The following is a 16,053-nucleotide window of genomic DNA, read 5'->3' as shown; positions in this document are numbered from 1 at the left end:
TTCAGTAAGCCAAAATGGTAAAAGATGGCATTTCAAAGGTAGAGAAATTGAAATGCCAAGTGTTTGCATATAGCAGATAATCTCATGATGCCATCACTAAGTAAACAGCAGTATGAAATAAATTACTTTGGCTGGACAAGAGTATCTGAAGATAAGATCTAGTTATCAGTTCTATAAAGAACACATTAGTATTTTTCGTTTCTGAAGGGAAACATCAATAATTTAATTTAAAACAGAACTGTTAGCTGTACAGGATGATAACAAATGTCTGAATTTAGCATAATCTCAAAGTAATACTTGCAGTAAAGATATGAGCTATTTAAAGATCGAAATATGCAAAGCTGTAACAGCTTTAGAATTGTCTGATAAGGAATATGGTGACCTTTTTTCCTACTCATTCCTATAAAAGCAAAAATAAATACTTTTATAGATATGGAATTGAAGTCTTGGGTTCTAGGAATAACAATATGTTTCTTAATGGAATACATTACAATCATAGGAGTTACAAGGCAGCTGAGCTTCATGGCCATTTCTGCCTTGCCAGTACTCACTCTTAGCCTTGCCTTTCATTTCAAGGAGGGCCAGGCCCATCACACCATGGGTCAATTTGTGAACACCAATCCAGTTTTTAAATGCAGACAGTGTGTCGCACAGCTTAACTTAGAGAAGGCATTGCTTCCAGAGAAGTGGCAGGCATTGCATGACATATAGATATCCCTTTTCTTAGTCTTATTTGTATGAGTAGATTTAGATCTCTGGACCTGGTGTCAGCTGGTCTGTTCGAGGTATTAGAGATCTTGGGTTGCATGATCCCTTATAGCCCTATAAACAAAATACAGATCTCTCCTAAGAAATTATGTGAGGGGATAAGGCCTCCAGTCTATTTTTGCAGCTCATATCTTTTAAGCCTCTGATCTTTTATTTACAAACCTCTGGATGTTTTTATAGTTGTTTGATATGCTTAGTAAGGTACCTCCCGGAGGAGGCATCTGTACTCAAGCTATGGAGCTAATGAAAGTGGAGTACAAGAAGATGAGGACTTTTGTTGATTTGGAAGAAATACTTTTTGCTATGAGCTGTGCAAGGTAAAAAGATTTCTTAACCACCAGTGCAACATAATGGTCAAATATCAGAGAGCTGCTGACTTATATGCCCCAGGTCCCTCATGGATTTTTAATTCTGAAGTGTTGTATTACCTACAGTATAAACAGGAGCAAGATGGTGCTTACCAGATACTACAATTTTGCACTTTTTTGGTTGCAAGCTTGAGCCCATTTTTAGTACAGCAACTACTGACAAATGTAAGCTTATGCTGGAGTGCATGAATTATCAGGACTTGATGACACCTCCCAGCTTATAGTCATCTGCAAACTTTGTTAGCTAAAGATCTTCATTTGATAAGCTGGGATTTCTGAAACAGATGCCAAACAACAGATGTCCCCATGCAGGTTCATGTGGAATTCCGCTGGTTACCCATATGCTCTCACAGGACACAACAATGACATGATTTACTTGGTTTACTACTTTACCTTTATGTCATGACACCTCAATCCAGGTCCCATTTCAATTAATCCCTCCACACCTCCTTCCAACAACAATGCTCACAAACCCTTATACATGGTAACCCTAAATCTCCAAAGCATTCATGACAATTTTTTAACTTTCACACTTAGATCCCTCAGAATTAACCAGACAGCATTGCCACCACTGAGACCTGGCTAAAACCTTACATTAAAAATGATGAATTTCTCCCCCCAAAGTTTTCAAACAATAAGATCTGTCAGGCCACACAAAAAAGAAGGTGGTGTACCACTAATTTACAGCAAGAGGTTCTCATGTTCGATTCTCGGGTGGAGCGCCTTCTGTGTGGAGTCTGCATGTCCTCCCTGCGGTCGAGTGGTGTTCAAAAGACATGCACGAATGGGCGTGCTTTTATTGAAGGTTGGGTGTCGGGCTGCACCTCAGCACCTTAAAAATCGACTGCCAATCATTAGCAGACCGGAGTTCCGCTGTGGTGATCCCTAATTGGGAAAAGCCGAAAGAAGAAGAACAACCTTTAATATAGTTCCTTACACAAATCCTCTTCCTCAATTTTCTAATGCCGAAATATTCATTTCTCTCATAGAAATGAACAACTGCAAAAACCTGAGCATCATAGTACTTTACATGGGTCTATAGCATAACATCAAATGTTATTATATCGAACCCTTAACACCGAAGTGTGAAAGCATCGAACAGTCAGAATAGCGAATTTTTTTCCCAGGGAAAAAAATTGCTATTCCAAGAAACATACACACAGCACAAACACACACAAAAAACAGCCATTCACATACATACACTTAGAATCCTACACCTAAACTAAACTTTACATACAGTACTAGCTATCCACTTACCTTAACCCAACCCTAACCCTAAGGTCCGTCACTATCGCACACTCACCTCACCCGCGCCCAAACCCTAACTCACCTAACCTGCCCCCAAACCCTAACCTACACACAGTCGCACACTTACCTGAACCCGACCCATAACGCTCCAACATATCGAATGCTGAAAACAGCAAAGCCACAGCAATGGACCACCGAATTCTTTCCCTGGGAAAGAATTCGATTTCCTGCACCTTCGCTGTTTTCAGTGTTCAACATTACGGGTTCGATATTATAACATTCGATGTTAGAGAACTTCGATGTTATAATATAGACCCCTTTACATACCCTCTGGCAACAATATAACCTTAGAAGTTATCCTTGCCTAGATTTCTACTAACATTAAAAATGAAACTGTCATCCTTCTGGACATAAATATCAGTTGGCTAAACCTCAGCTCTGACTTCCCTTCTTCAAATATTAATCTATTCAACTTCACGCAAACCATCACTATCCCAACCAGACGTAATAAGGAAAACAACAGTGGATCCATTTTAGACTGGATTCTAGTCACTGACCCTACCAAAATACCTGAAGCTGGTGCTCTCTAAAATACCCTGAGTGATCATCTCCCTGCCTTTATTCACTGTACTCCCCCTCCTGTCGAAACCAACATCAATACAAACAAATAAGAAACCTGACTAAATTTAATCCTCTAACTTTCATTGATACTCTAAAAAAGATAAACTGGTATAACCTAAAAACACTCACACTTGATGACGCAATCAAATGTTTCAACACCTCGTTTCTGAACACACTAAATAGCCTCGCACCCCTTCATAAAAAGAGGATCAAAATATACTGTGCCCCATGGCTAACCAAGCCTACTAGAGATCTTATGCACACCAGGGATAACATATGGAAATGATGGCAAACTAATAAAAATATTTCAGACCTGACAAAATTTAAACAACTTTTCAACCAGGTAAAAAGAGTAGGCAACAAAGATAAAAGAGTACTACTTAAAGCTGCAATCTAATCATAAACAAAAATTCTAGATTTCTATTACATCTGTACTAAATCCAGGCAAAAAAATGCAACCCATGTCCACATCCTGACAAATCATCACAAAAAATATCCACTCTCTTCAATTCGTTATCAACTCTATTGTCGACATTACTGCTGATTTTCCCCATGCAAAATGTACTGGAAGCTTATAGTCATCATCCAAACTTCTTACTTACTTCTTACTTACTCCCCCACCACTACACCCACCCTTTACACCCATGATCCCAATACCCACTCTACACCCTCTCTCAATACCATTCTTATCACCACAACAAAGAGACTACTCCTGGAGCTTAATCCTTGCTGAAACGCTCCTGATAACATACCTTCGGAATTTCTAAAATCGCAGCAGATTCTATTGCCTACCCTATAAATATTCTTTTCAATAGATCCATTCAAGAATCCTATGTGCCCAAAACCTGAAAGAAAGCATTTATTCTCCTCTTCATAAAGGTGGCAATAATACTGATATCACTAACTTCCAAATTATTGCTTTTTTATCTCCTAGCTTTAAGATCTTGGAGAAATGCATGGATATTCAATTGTTTCACTTTCTTCTTCATAACGAACTCCTGACACCTACACAACATAGATTTAGAGCAGGCCATAGCACAACAACTGCCCTTATATCTTTTATAGATACTATAAACAGAGCCTCTGATGTTGGGAAAACTGTCTCTATCATCTTCCTTGATCTATCAAAGGCATTTGATACAGTTTGCCAGCCTTTACTTCTAACCCAACTCTCTAACCTTGGACTTTCCCTCTCTCTTCATTCAACTGGCTCTCAAGCTATTAAAAAAAGACATACAACAGGCTGTCAAATGGCAACATTCCAGCTCTCCTTATGTAAACACCTCTACTGGAGCTCCCCAAAGTTCTATACTAGGTCCCCTCCTATTCAGCATTTTCATTAATAACTTCCATTTTTCTATGACTCAGGGATCTCTTATTCAGTATGCAGATGATTCAACTATCATATGTTCATCGGACTCCATTTCTGACCTACACCTTAAAACTTAAATGGCCTTCTCCACCACTAAAGCCTGGATATACAATAACCATCTAGCCCTAAACTGAATTAAATCTAAAATCATTCTATTCACCCCTAAGAAAACAACTCTGTTAGACAAAACCAAGTTCACTATCTTTTCTCAAAATAAGACTATAATCAAAGTTGTTAGCCACACAAAACTTCTAGGAGTCACCATAGACAAACACCTAAAATTTGGCATTCACATGCAGCACAACATCCACAAAATTCATCAAAAGCTAGGAATCTTCTCCAGACATAATCAGTTCCTAAGCCCCTTCACTAAACAAACCCTCACTTCCATTTACTTACTCTCTTCACTCATGTACAATGCCCCATTACTTACCAACCTGCAATCCTCACTAAAAGCTAAACTCAAGACTTGTTACAACAAAATTTCCAAATTCGCTACTAATTCCAAATACTCTGCCTATTGATGCACTGCTCGACACTCCCTAAAATGGCTTAAACTACCACACTACCCTTCCTACTTGCAATTAACTATAGCACACAAAATGATCTTTAAACCTTCAGATCGTCCTACCCTCAACTCAATATTTCCTTTCTATCTCCCAAAGAGGCCTCTCAGATCTGAGAATCAGCAACGTTTGCAGGTACATAAACCAAACCTTCCATCTGGTCAGCTTCTTTATCCCTGCTCCATAGTCAAAAATTGGAATACTCTTACCATTATCTATTAATACAACCAAGAATCCTGCCTTTTTCAAAACTTCATTACATGAATACCTATCTTCTATCTGTAATTGTACCTACACCAAGCCTCCTTAGAATATTTACTACAAGCAATGTTTTTCCCATCTATGGTTATACCTTAAAATCATGTAATGCAACACCTTTAGTTGTTGTTTACCTGTATGCTAAATGTCAACTTCTCTTTGCATATACTTCTGACTGAATATTTCCAATGTATGTATTCATCTTTATTCATGTACTGTGGAGCTTTTCCCCCAGGGCCGTCACTGAAAATGAGCTATGAATGTCCCAATTGACTTTCCTGGTAAACAAAAAGCAAATAAATAAATACATAAGTCAATAATATGTTCAAAAATGTAACAGTACTGCATAAAAAATATAGCAGGTTGTGCACATGGATGTGAACAACCACACTGGGTAACACACAAGTATAATGAGAACAAGGATGCACTGCAAGCATTAGCCAGCAACTTGTGTGCAGATGTCCCACATTCTAAAATGGCCATACAATTCACACATGTTCACTGTATCAAAGTAATACATGGCAACGGTCAGTAGTTGAAACAAAGACAAACATATCTGCAAAATGTAATAGTGAAATTTGAAGGTGGGATGGAGGTTGACAATCTGGGCCCACACGAGGGTAATGCAGGAGAAGCTAAATTGACACAATGCAAATGCATGTGTACAGCACACATGGTGTTGTAGAAGCCACAATGAAATACATACAACCAAATGGAAAATGTATGTCAAATGGCCAGATGGATTGCTGATGTCACGGAACTGGGCATATATAAAACACACGCAAACAGCAATATGCAATCATGTTACTTCAACAGGCATAGGTAAGCAGGATAAGAATTACAAGCATATATACATATACTGCCATGCAAATGTTAAATAAAGAAACAGAGGTGTTTGTCAATCACCATACTCAGTACGGAGCAAAAGGCACTCTTGTGAGCATCATTGCAGCACATCAACAGTAACTCCGTGAATGTTCACATGTCAGTGGTACAATTGCTTATCAGTATGTAGCCAACCTTGTGCACACACATGCATTCAGTTAATGACTGCAACTATTTGTAGAAGGTGTAAACCAATGTCAATATGTAATGGATGTGGGAATGTTACATACAACAAACATGGTGCAATGTACTGTTATAGAATGTGTTATCTATAATACTGTGATAGATTAATGCTACAATGCTGTTTGATGAAGTCAGAAAAGGAGGAGTGCACATAGGATATACCTTATTTTGATCCCACAAGGCATCAGTATTGCTAACCCATGGCATATAACACCACATCATACCAGTAGGATATCAGGACAACTCATCCAAAAACACATATAGATTAACATTTCTGTCTGTTGCACATATTTGATATGGCAAAACACAATTCCAAGGCATATCACACTGTTAGTGATGGAGAATGTCAGTTTCCCAGGTAAAATACACATTTACAGGCTAGCTCTTGAAGCACTAGCTCCAGGTTAATCGCCATAATCCATGGACAGTTGAATGTGGGAGGAAAGTGTAATGTGTTAATGAATGTCATGCACACATTGAAACAGAAGTAAATGCCAAATGACAAGAATACATAACCATGACAGATGCATGGTTTGCATGCACAAGAGTGCATATACAGTCCAAAGAATTAAATGGGTACCACTATGTTGGCAGTATAACATAAGCAGACCACACAGACAATACTTACATACCAGAGGGGCCAGGCTGATGGGACTTAGACTCCTGAATGACCTTATGAGCTCTTGTCCTGAAGTAACCCTGCATAGCCAGTGCCATATCCTCAAAATAGAACCCCATCATGTTCCTCATCTGTGTTCAGAACACCTCAGTCATGACCTTCTTGATCTCTTCCCAATAATCATCTTGATTCCAGCCATGTCATCATCTTCGTTAGGGTGCAGGCATGATGGTTAAGGCAGGGCTGGGTCCAGGTACCTCATCTTCATCATCATCATTACTGTCATCATGTGAAGACACTGGCAGTGGCCTGGCATGCGCTGGTCATCATCTTGTGATTGGAGAACATTCACGGGTCCCATTTTCTGTTGAGTAACTACAAAACACAACAGAAAAGAAAAGCAAATGTCTATCACACTGACCAATCCCATGAATATCATAACAGAACAGAATATGATCATGATGATAATTTACACAGGGACTGACACACGTTCATTATGGGTAGAGTTACTTCATAAATGCATGGCCCTATATGTTCTGTTCATAAACAGGATGTCGTTATTCTTTTGTGAACAATTTTATAGGCTTAGGCACACCCACCAGGGTCATTAGCTTTGTAAGAATGCATGAATGCTCAGATCAAGAGATTGCATTGTTTGCATTCGATTTTTTTATGAACAGTCACCAAGTACTAATGTTAAAATGAGGAGAAAGTGATTTAACAATATTGTGGACAATATGCAAGCCATATGATAAACATCTGAAACAGGCAGCATGATAAGTAGCTGAACACACATCAATATAATGAATACAACAGTAAAATATGTTCAATCACCATAGTGGTGACATATGGAAATCTAACATATATGGTACTAACATAATATTTTAGATGTACAAGTGTATGCATTATCTACCAGAAAGTATTAGCAATCAGTAGCCTGAAAAATGAAAACATTGTGAATATGTTTGCTGATAATGAATTGCTACACACAAATGTCTATCTGCACAAGTGTCAGTAAACTTAGGCTGTAGATGTGTTCCTACAAAAACACCCAATGTGTAGAGGCAGATGTAATACCATTGTTGACTTGTAGGGCATGCTAAATATGAAATGCTACAATCAAATGTCTATCTGCTGGATTATCCTGCGCAAGTGTCAGTAAGCCTAGACTATAACTGTGTTTCTACAAAAAACACCCAAGGTTCTGGAAGAAGATGCAATACCAATGTCGATCTGCAGATTGTGCTGAATATAAATTGCTACAAACAAATGCCTATTTGCACAAGTTTCAATAACCCTAGGCTATAACAGTGTTTCTAGAACACACCCAAGGTGTTGGAGACATACAATATCAATGTTGTTGGTCTTTTCGGCTTTTTCCCGGTTAGGGGTTGCCACAACAGAACTCCGGTCTGTTACTGATTGGCAGTAGATTTTTTTTTATGGTGCTGAGTTGCCAGCCCGAAACCCAATCTTCAGTGAAGGCACACCCATTCATGCATGTCTTTCGGAGGCCACACGACCATGGGGAGGACATGCAGACTCCACACAGAAGGCACTCCAGCTGAGAATCAAACAGGAGAACCTCTTGCTGTGAGGCAACAGCGCTACCGCTATACCATCATGGCTATACTGAACTAAAAGCCATACCACACAGTCTGCAGGATCTGATATATCAGTTATCCATTTACTCCATGAATTAGTAGGCTATACACAAGAGATCCGTCAATGGAAAACACATGCATACCAAACAATGGATAATAAACAGAATCCAAAGCACTTACACTGGCAAAACATCCACCTTGAATTATGTGTGACAGCTACACCTAGTTTTAATATTTTTAGATTTTAATCACCATTGTTGGCACAGCTATCTTGTGATGATTTCATTTACTTTACTGATGCATGATGGGAACTCCTGAATTCTAATTAATATGCATGTTATTTGACAAATACTAGCCTGTAAGCAGGCAAGATGCATTTTATTGCATAAAATAGGAAAAATAATACACACACACACCTCTCTCCCTCTGCTGCTCCTCAAGCCTGTGCACCTGCTCAGTACACATGGCTTGGTTCCTGCTGTGATCCTGCTCACCTGAAATCAGAAATGAGAATGTATGAGTGATGTAATCATCAAATAACAGTGCTACACATTTTTCAGCAGTTTCTAGACAATTTATTCATGAAGAACATTAGATAATCACAATGGATACTTTCAGTGTAACAGAAATGTGTTATTATCTTTGAACACAGACTGAAAGACATGAGACTCAAACCTGCAACTACAATCTGCATCCAAACTCTTACCTGGCAAGCTATCTGCCTAGCTAAGACATCTTGACTAAAAAAAAGTATGCTTTAAATGCTGTCAGAATACTTCTTTTCATTACATCTGGATGGGATGGTATACTAATAATTATCTTTGTTTAGGATTTCAGAGTATGAACATGTGCTGGCCATGTAGCTTAACAGTTTGACAATTTCATTCATATCAGCACTGTGCACAGAGACATTAACAGTAATGGAGAGCATGTATTCCTCAGACAGTGGGACAGTGTCATGTAGCCTAGAGCTTCTTTTGACAGAACTATACAAGTTGCTGTACAGGAAGGACACAGTAAGGTATGTGTGGGGACCATGATATTCCTTGCCAAAGTGCACATCACTAAGAAAATATATACATCTTCTCTGTTCTTGATTTCAGCTGTTAGTCTGCCCATCCCACTCCCTCAAAAGATAAGGATGATATTGTTAATGAATTGAAAGTAATATTTCATGATAAAAGAGATCTTGATAGCACTTTTACAAACTATACAACATTAAACAAAGAACTGCTCAGGCATATAACAGTCTTTAGCAAGCTTTACTGACTCTTCTGTTAAATAGCTAATGTTAATGGAATGTTAAGGATTATGGATATGTTCATAGGAATTCAATGAATAATTGAGTTCTTCATAACCATGCGCAAAATGTATGTAAGTATCAATAAGTGGAATATGCTTCTATAAATAAATGCAATGGTTAGATTAAAGCAATATAATAGTGTCAGATATGTGTCCCCTGACTAGATTTGAACACAAAGCATGGCAAAATGTAGGTATTTTGGTCTTTTTCCTTACAACCTCGGCTAATAGCCAGCACAGGCTGCTCTTAAACAAACAGATACTGCTCTACAAACCCTATTTTTAGAAAGCTGATGTCATCAGAGTGTTATGGATTATGGGTATAATCACAGGAAGTTGACAAGTAATTCAGTTATTCATAAACATGCACAACAGAAACATTAATATCAAGTTTTGGAATATGCTTCTCCAGAGAAATGCTATGGTTGAATTAAAACAAGATAACAGGTACAGATATGTGTTTCCCCTATGGGATTGGAACCCACAGCACCCCAAATTTAGACATACTGACCGGTTGTGTAACAGGCCAAGCAGACAGTCACCAAGAGTTTCAATTTAGAAAACAGGTACCTGTTTAAATAAATTGTTACTTAAACTGTTATCTTTAACAGAAGTTGTTATAAGTAACTGGAGTGATGTTGGTTTGAACATCATGCATACAAGTGTTGCTATTTTAAATAAGTAATTTCAGTCTCATTTGCAGTTGTATATACAGACTTACATTTCAAATGTTAGCATTATATAAAGGCTGATTTATGGATCATGCCCAGTTCTTACTGGTAATTCCTTATACTCTGTGGTGTAATAATATAATTCTATAGATTCCAACACCACCTGTATCTAATATGTGATGTTTATATTACGGATATTTCTTAATTCATCTTTTCCAACAAAACTGTTGAAAACATATGCTGTTGCTGTCACGGATATTTCTTCAATGATGCTTCTTAACAAAGTTGTTATCACCACTGGCTCAGTATACTAAGGATCTGTATTGTCTGTGGTCTGCCTATGGATCCTGAGGTTTTCAAACACTTTCCATAATTTGCTTAGTTTTTACTTGCTGTAGTATCTTAATGTAAAATGCATGTAGACTTGTGCCATGATGCAGTTGTCTTTGGAACTCCATTCGACATATATATAGTATGAGGGGTTCTAATCCCACTCACAATCTCTAACGATATTACAAGTTGAACATGTAAGTTTTTTTTCCATTACATGGCAGGGCATATAGACAATCACTGCATATTGCTGTAGCATGCATTTTCATGTGTGGTTGTTTTTGATTTACAGCAGCAGAGTTGAGCCATACACACATATTCACAAAGAGGGAGGATGTTAGACATAAGTCTAATGACATGTATTGGTATAACTGAAGTACAGAAAGAGCAGTCCATTTGTAATGCTGTTTGCATTAATTTTCACAGGTTCATCTACTTCAGGACTACACAAGGGATCGGCAGGTGAGTGTCTCCATACTGTTACTGTGATCACTACCTTATTATTGCCTCAGCCTCATTTCATGGCACTGCTGTTTACTGCCATATTCTTATTTACCTAACATTGTACACTACAGGTACATCCAGTGGAGGCCCAAGCAATGCAGGTTTAAGTACAGACAGACCAGGTATGTTACAGCAAAATTGTCAAGGTTGCATCAATGTGTAGAACACGTGTGATATGTGACACTTATGCCAATATTTCTCAGCACAGGCCCATCCATGTATATTTGCAATGTCCATCATGTGAATATTTGCAGCCTATGTTACTGAGTTGTATATGTGATGCTGTCAGTATTGTTTGTGCTACATATATGACTGCCTTGTATTTCTCTTTACTTTCCCACTGCAGGATCCAAATTACAACCCCCCCCCATCTCTCCACAGCAGGAGTCTGTCAGTGATATGGTATTAACTATGTCTCATAGCTGCCATTGCTGTTAATAACATTGCTATCTTCCATTAATACTGTGTCTTACTTCCCACTCCTAGGCCAGTCTGCATCAATGTCATCAAGTGCACATGTGAGTGGTATGGTATATGTATATGTCACACCATCTGCATGTTTTAACTGTGTTCAACTGGTTGATGGTGGCAATGGTGTGATCACTAATGTTGTTTTTTCCCTAAAATAGTTGAAGGTCATCTCCTTTCAACAGGACCATCTTCCCATGATGTGTTGTCAGATGTGCATTTTTTTGTATTCCTCAGATATACATATGTCATGTATGTTGGCCTTGTAACCAAATTATACACTCCATGTATGTAAATTCTGTGTAAAGTCAGTATTATTTATAGCATTGCAGTGAGTTGTATATGTCATATGTCTTTGATGCAATCTATCATGTGCTGTAGGCACATTGTCCTGATCTATGTCTTTGCATCTTGCAGAACATTAACTATCTGTATCATCCAGCAGCCCATCCAGTGATTATGAAGTGGTTCAAGATGTGTCTCAGCATGTCATTATGACTCTTGGCACACAGGACCTTGAAGTGTTTGAAAAGTCCATCCATGAGGTTGGCAGAGATGTTGCTGCAGCTGTAGCCTCAGATGTTTGGGTCAACTTGTCTAGCCATTCAGAGGATGCTGGCGGAGTGGATGTTGAACAAGGTAAAGCTGTTGACCATCAGACCCCAGTAGGGACTGCTGCTGATGACAGTGCCACACAACAACCAGAAACAAGGAATCATGGTAGACATAGGTGAGCAGATGTTGTGCATGGCTCATTGTAAGAGGGTTCCACCCTATGCTGCAGGCAAAGAACATTCACAGCAATGGCATTGGTCAGACATCCATGCAGTGGCCCATGCCAAACTTCATGTGGCACACCAGCCATGTGTCATGCATGGACAAGTGTGCAGACATGGTGAGGTTATAGCTCATTGGCCACTCAAAATTAGAGTCTGCTAGTTGTGGCATACTTGGTAGAAACCCTGTCCTCTACAGTACAGAAGCAGTATCATGCAGTGTCATACTACCCGCAAGACTCTGCATTCTTTGACTGTGCTCAACAGATTGCAACATGGGAGAGGCAAGTCACCTGTCCACAGAAGCATCACTGGCCATCAAGAATCACTGATGTCCAACCTGCACAAAATTCAACTTCTGGTCCATTTGCTGTGGTCCCATCAGTCCCAAGGCCTTCAAATCTCAGTTATGCTCCTTCACCTCAACATGGTGCTGCCACCCCATTAATCTCCTCTGTGGGCCAACCAGGGGAACATGTGTCTGTACATTGTCAGGGCACAGAGGACAATGGTGTGAGACAACTGAGAGGTCAACCAGAAATGTGCTAGAGTGTATCCAACAATGCAGAATACATAACTGGCTCATATTATTGAATTACTGCTTTACTGTAATATGTGTCTTCTGATGTTAAAAGTTCTGCATTATATCCTGTGTGACTTCTCTTTTTTCATGTTATTATATTGTAGAGATAGGAATGTGTAGCACTGATGTCTGCCACTTACTGTTTTCCATACAATGGTACAACAATCTGAGTGTGTATGCTTACCTATGTCAGTGCTCTGAGGATGATCCTTGTTGTGACACATTTGCATATATTCAGTGTGTTGTGATTATGTTGTTATGTGTGATGTCCAGTTGAACATCAAGTGGGAAATTGCCATTAGATGCAATCTGTGTTGCTGTGGCAGGGCAATACCTGAACATCAGTATGTAATCTGTGTACTTATGTATTTGTGGCTTGTCATGACTCAAAGATGTAGATCAGAGGATCAGATGCTGCCATATTGCCTAGGCCTGCACTTCTGGTCACATCCTAAGTTGCCTATGCCTGTGTCTTTTGACCCTATGCCCTCCTGCTCCTCATCTGATACTTGTAGGTTCCTGGGGTAGTTCACCTTCACCTGCAACTGAAAGATTGCCATGTGCTCTAGTTACCATGTTGTGCAGCATGGCACATACCATTATCTTCTGTGCTGCCTTCTCAGTTCTGTATTACAGTACACTGTCAGATGTGTCCAGACATCAGAACCTAGCCTTCAACCCACTAAACACACATTCTATGATGTTTCTGGTTGTTGCATGTGCTCTACTGTAGGCTTCCTGTGCAGGGTTGGATGGTTCATGGTACAATGTCATTAGCCACGGCTCAAGTGGCTAGCCACAGTCACCTGTTGCAGGGAGTAGAAACACATGTGGTCAGGATGGATATTGTTATGAGGGTTATCCATAGCTTCCATCCTAACTGTGCTCCTGCACTTACCTAGTAATCATTCCTCAGGTATTTCAACTTGCTGGAATTCTGCCCTTAGTCCACTTTCCCTCCATATGATAACATTATGGACACTTCCAGTGTATGTTTGCATGATGTTTGTTATGCTGCCATCTGCTGCACAGACAACTTGACAGTTGATGGATGGTGTGACGCCCGTGCCCTGGCCCAGCAATCAAGGAGCCTCAGTCCTCACCACTAACACCAAAGAGGGCATCTCATATATGAGGAAAGGATAACAAATACACACAGTAGTGCAATTTTCCTTAAGAGCACACAGAGATCACAGTTAGTCCAGGGTTGGTCATTCCCTTGCTCTCCAGGTCCCCAATAAGACTCCCCACTGGCACAGCTATAGGGTCCAGATCTCGGCCAGCTGGGCAAGTTAAAATCTCCAGCACCCCCTCTGTCCAACCAGTGCTTTGTGTCCCTGCCCAAGTAGCTGACACACAAACTTTGATATAAGAGGTTATACAACAACACAGACACTTCTGGGGAAGGCTAGCATAGGTTCTCCAGCTGTGCCCCTTTTACCCAGACTATATGGTAGTACCAGCTGCCACCACCCAGCTAATATTATCAGCTACCCAAAGGCCCTAAAAAGGGTGTCCAATTATTACTGTGCAATATTATTATCCAATTGGTAGTATGACTAATCAGTCAAGGCTTATTTAGAGTGACTTGGACAGTAAACTCTATAAATATGCAATGTACTCTAGAGCTTAACTTATCTCTACACAAACCAGCCACAGTTAAAATGTTTTAAAATATTGAATAATAAATCATTAAAACCACAAGACAATACTTTCTACTACAGTGGACCCACAATATCCATAGCTACCCTCAGAAATGGCTCCTCAATCACAGGCAAAGGCATCAAAGGAGCTCTCACCTTGTCTCCAGCCTTGCCTACCTTATGGCACTGCTCACAGGTCCTGCAGTACCCTGTTACATCTCTGGGAATTCCAGGCCAATAGGAGCTCTGCACAATATGCTTCTTTGTATGTTTTATGCCCATATGACCTGCAAAGGGAATATCATGGGCTATGGCTAGAAGCGCAAGATGGTAGGGTCTAGCCACTGCCAACTGCTGTACTCTCTCATCTTCTAGCCCTCCCTCAGGAGTCCACTCTCTGTATAGTAACCCTTTGTCCCAGTATACAGACTCCCCCTTTCCTTGAGAATCAGGTGCCTCCCTAACTACCTGCCTCAGGCCTTGCAAGGTAGGGTCTGAGAGCTGAGCCTGTCTCAACTTTCTCCTTGTAACCCTTCCCAACTCCCCTTCAACAGGAAGTCTGGCCTCCTCTGACAGTGTTGCCTCACAGTCAGCCTGGGTACTACTACTCACCTCTACCTTTGCAGTCACTCTGTACAAGGGACCATCAGTACCCACAAGCAGCTGTGGGTCACCTTCAATTTCACTGCTACAGAGTAGGTCCCTCCTTGAAGTAAACACCTCACCCATCCTGACTGCATGTATGGAGTTTGTCTGGGTCTCCAGCAGGCTACCAGACCCACATGCTTGTCTCCTAGCCTGAACATGTGTAACTGCATAAGTACATGGTACTGCCTCATCCAAATCCTTCCCTATCAGGACATCTGCAGGATGGTAGTTTAGTGCCCCTGTTGTCTCAAGACAACCTACTATTGGAATTTTGTGTTTCCCACTTACTGGCTCCCTCACCTTTTGTTCCCCACCTTGCCTCCATGGACACCTGTATGCCACATGGCCACACTAGTTGCATGCAAAACATTTAACCCTAGCTCTTGGATGTGTACCTGGACTAGTGGCTTCCCCTGCTAGTGGCAGATTCTATTGTGGCAGTCTGTGCTGCCCACCTTGGGTTCCTTTAGACCCATGAGTAGTACTGGGGGTCCCTTCCTGTGCAGGGCTGCCCTGCTTGCCAGGTATAGGTCTCCCTTCTTCCCCAACTCATCTGAAGTAGCACATTCTCTATCAGCTAACCAGATCCTTGTGTCCTTAGGCAAAGTGCTAAGGGCTTGTTCCCTCACCAAAAGG

The sequence above is a fragment of the Protopterus annectens genome, chromosome 1.part0 (assembly GCF_019279795.1).
Source record: "Protopterus annectens isolate FY-2018-M chromosome 1.part0, PAN1.0, whole genome shotgun sequence".
NCBI classification, from domain to species: domain Eukaryota; kingdom Metazoa; phylum Chordata; order Ceratodontiformes; family Protopteridae; genus Protopterus; species Protopterus annectens.
The sequence above is the reverse complement of the archived record's forward strand: the minus strand, read 5'-3'. Positions refer to the sequence as shown.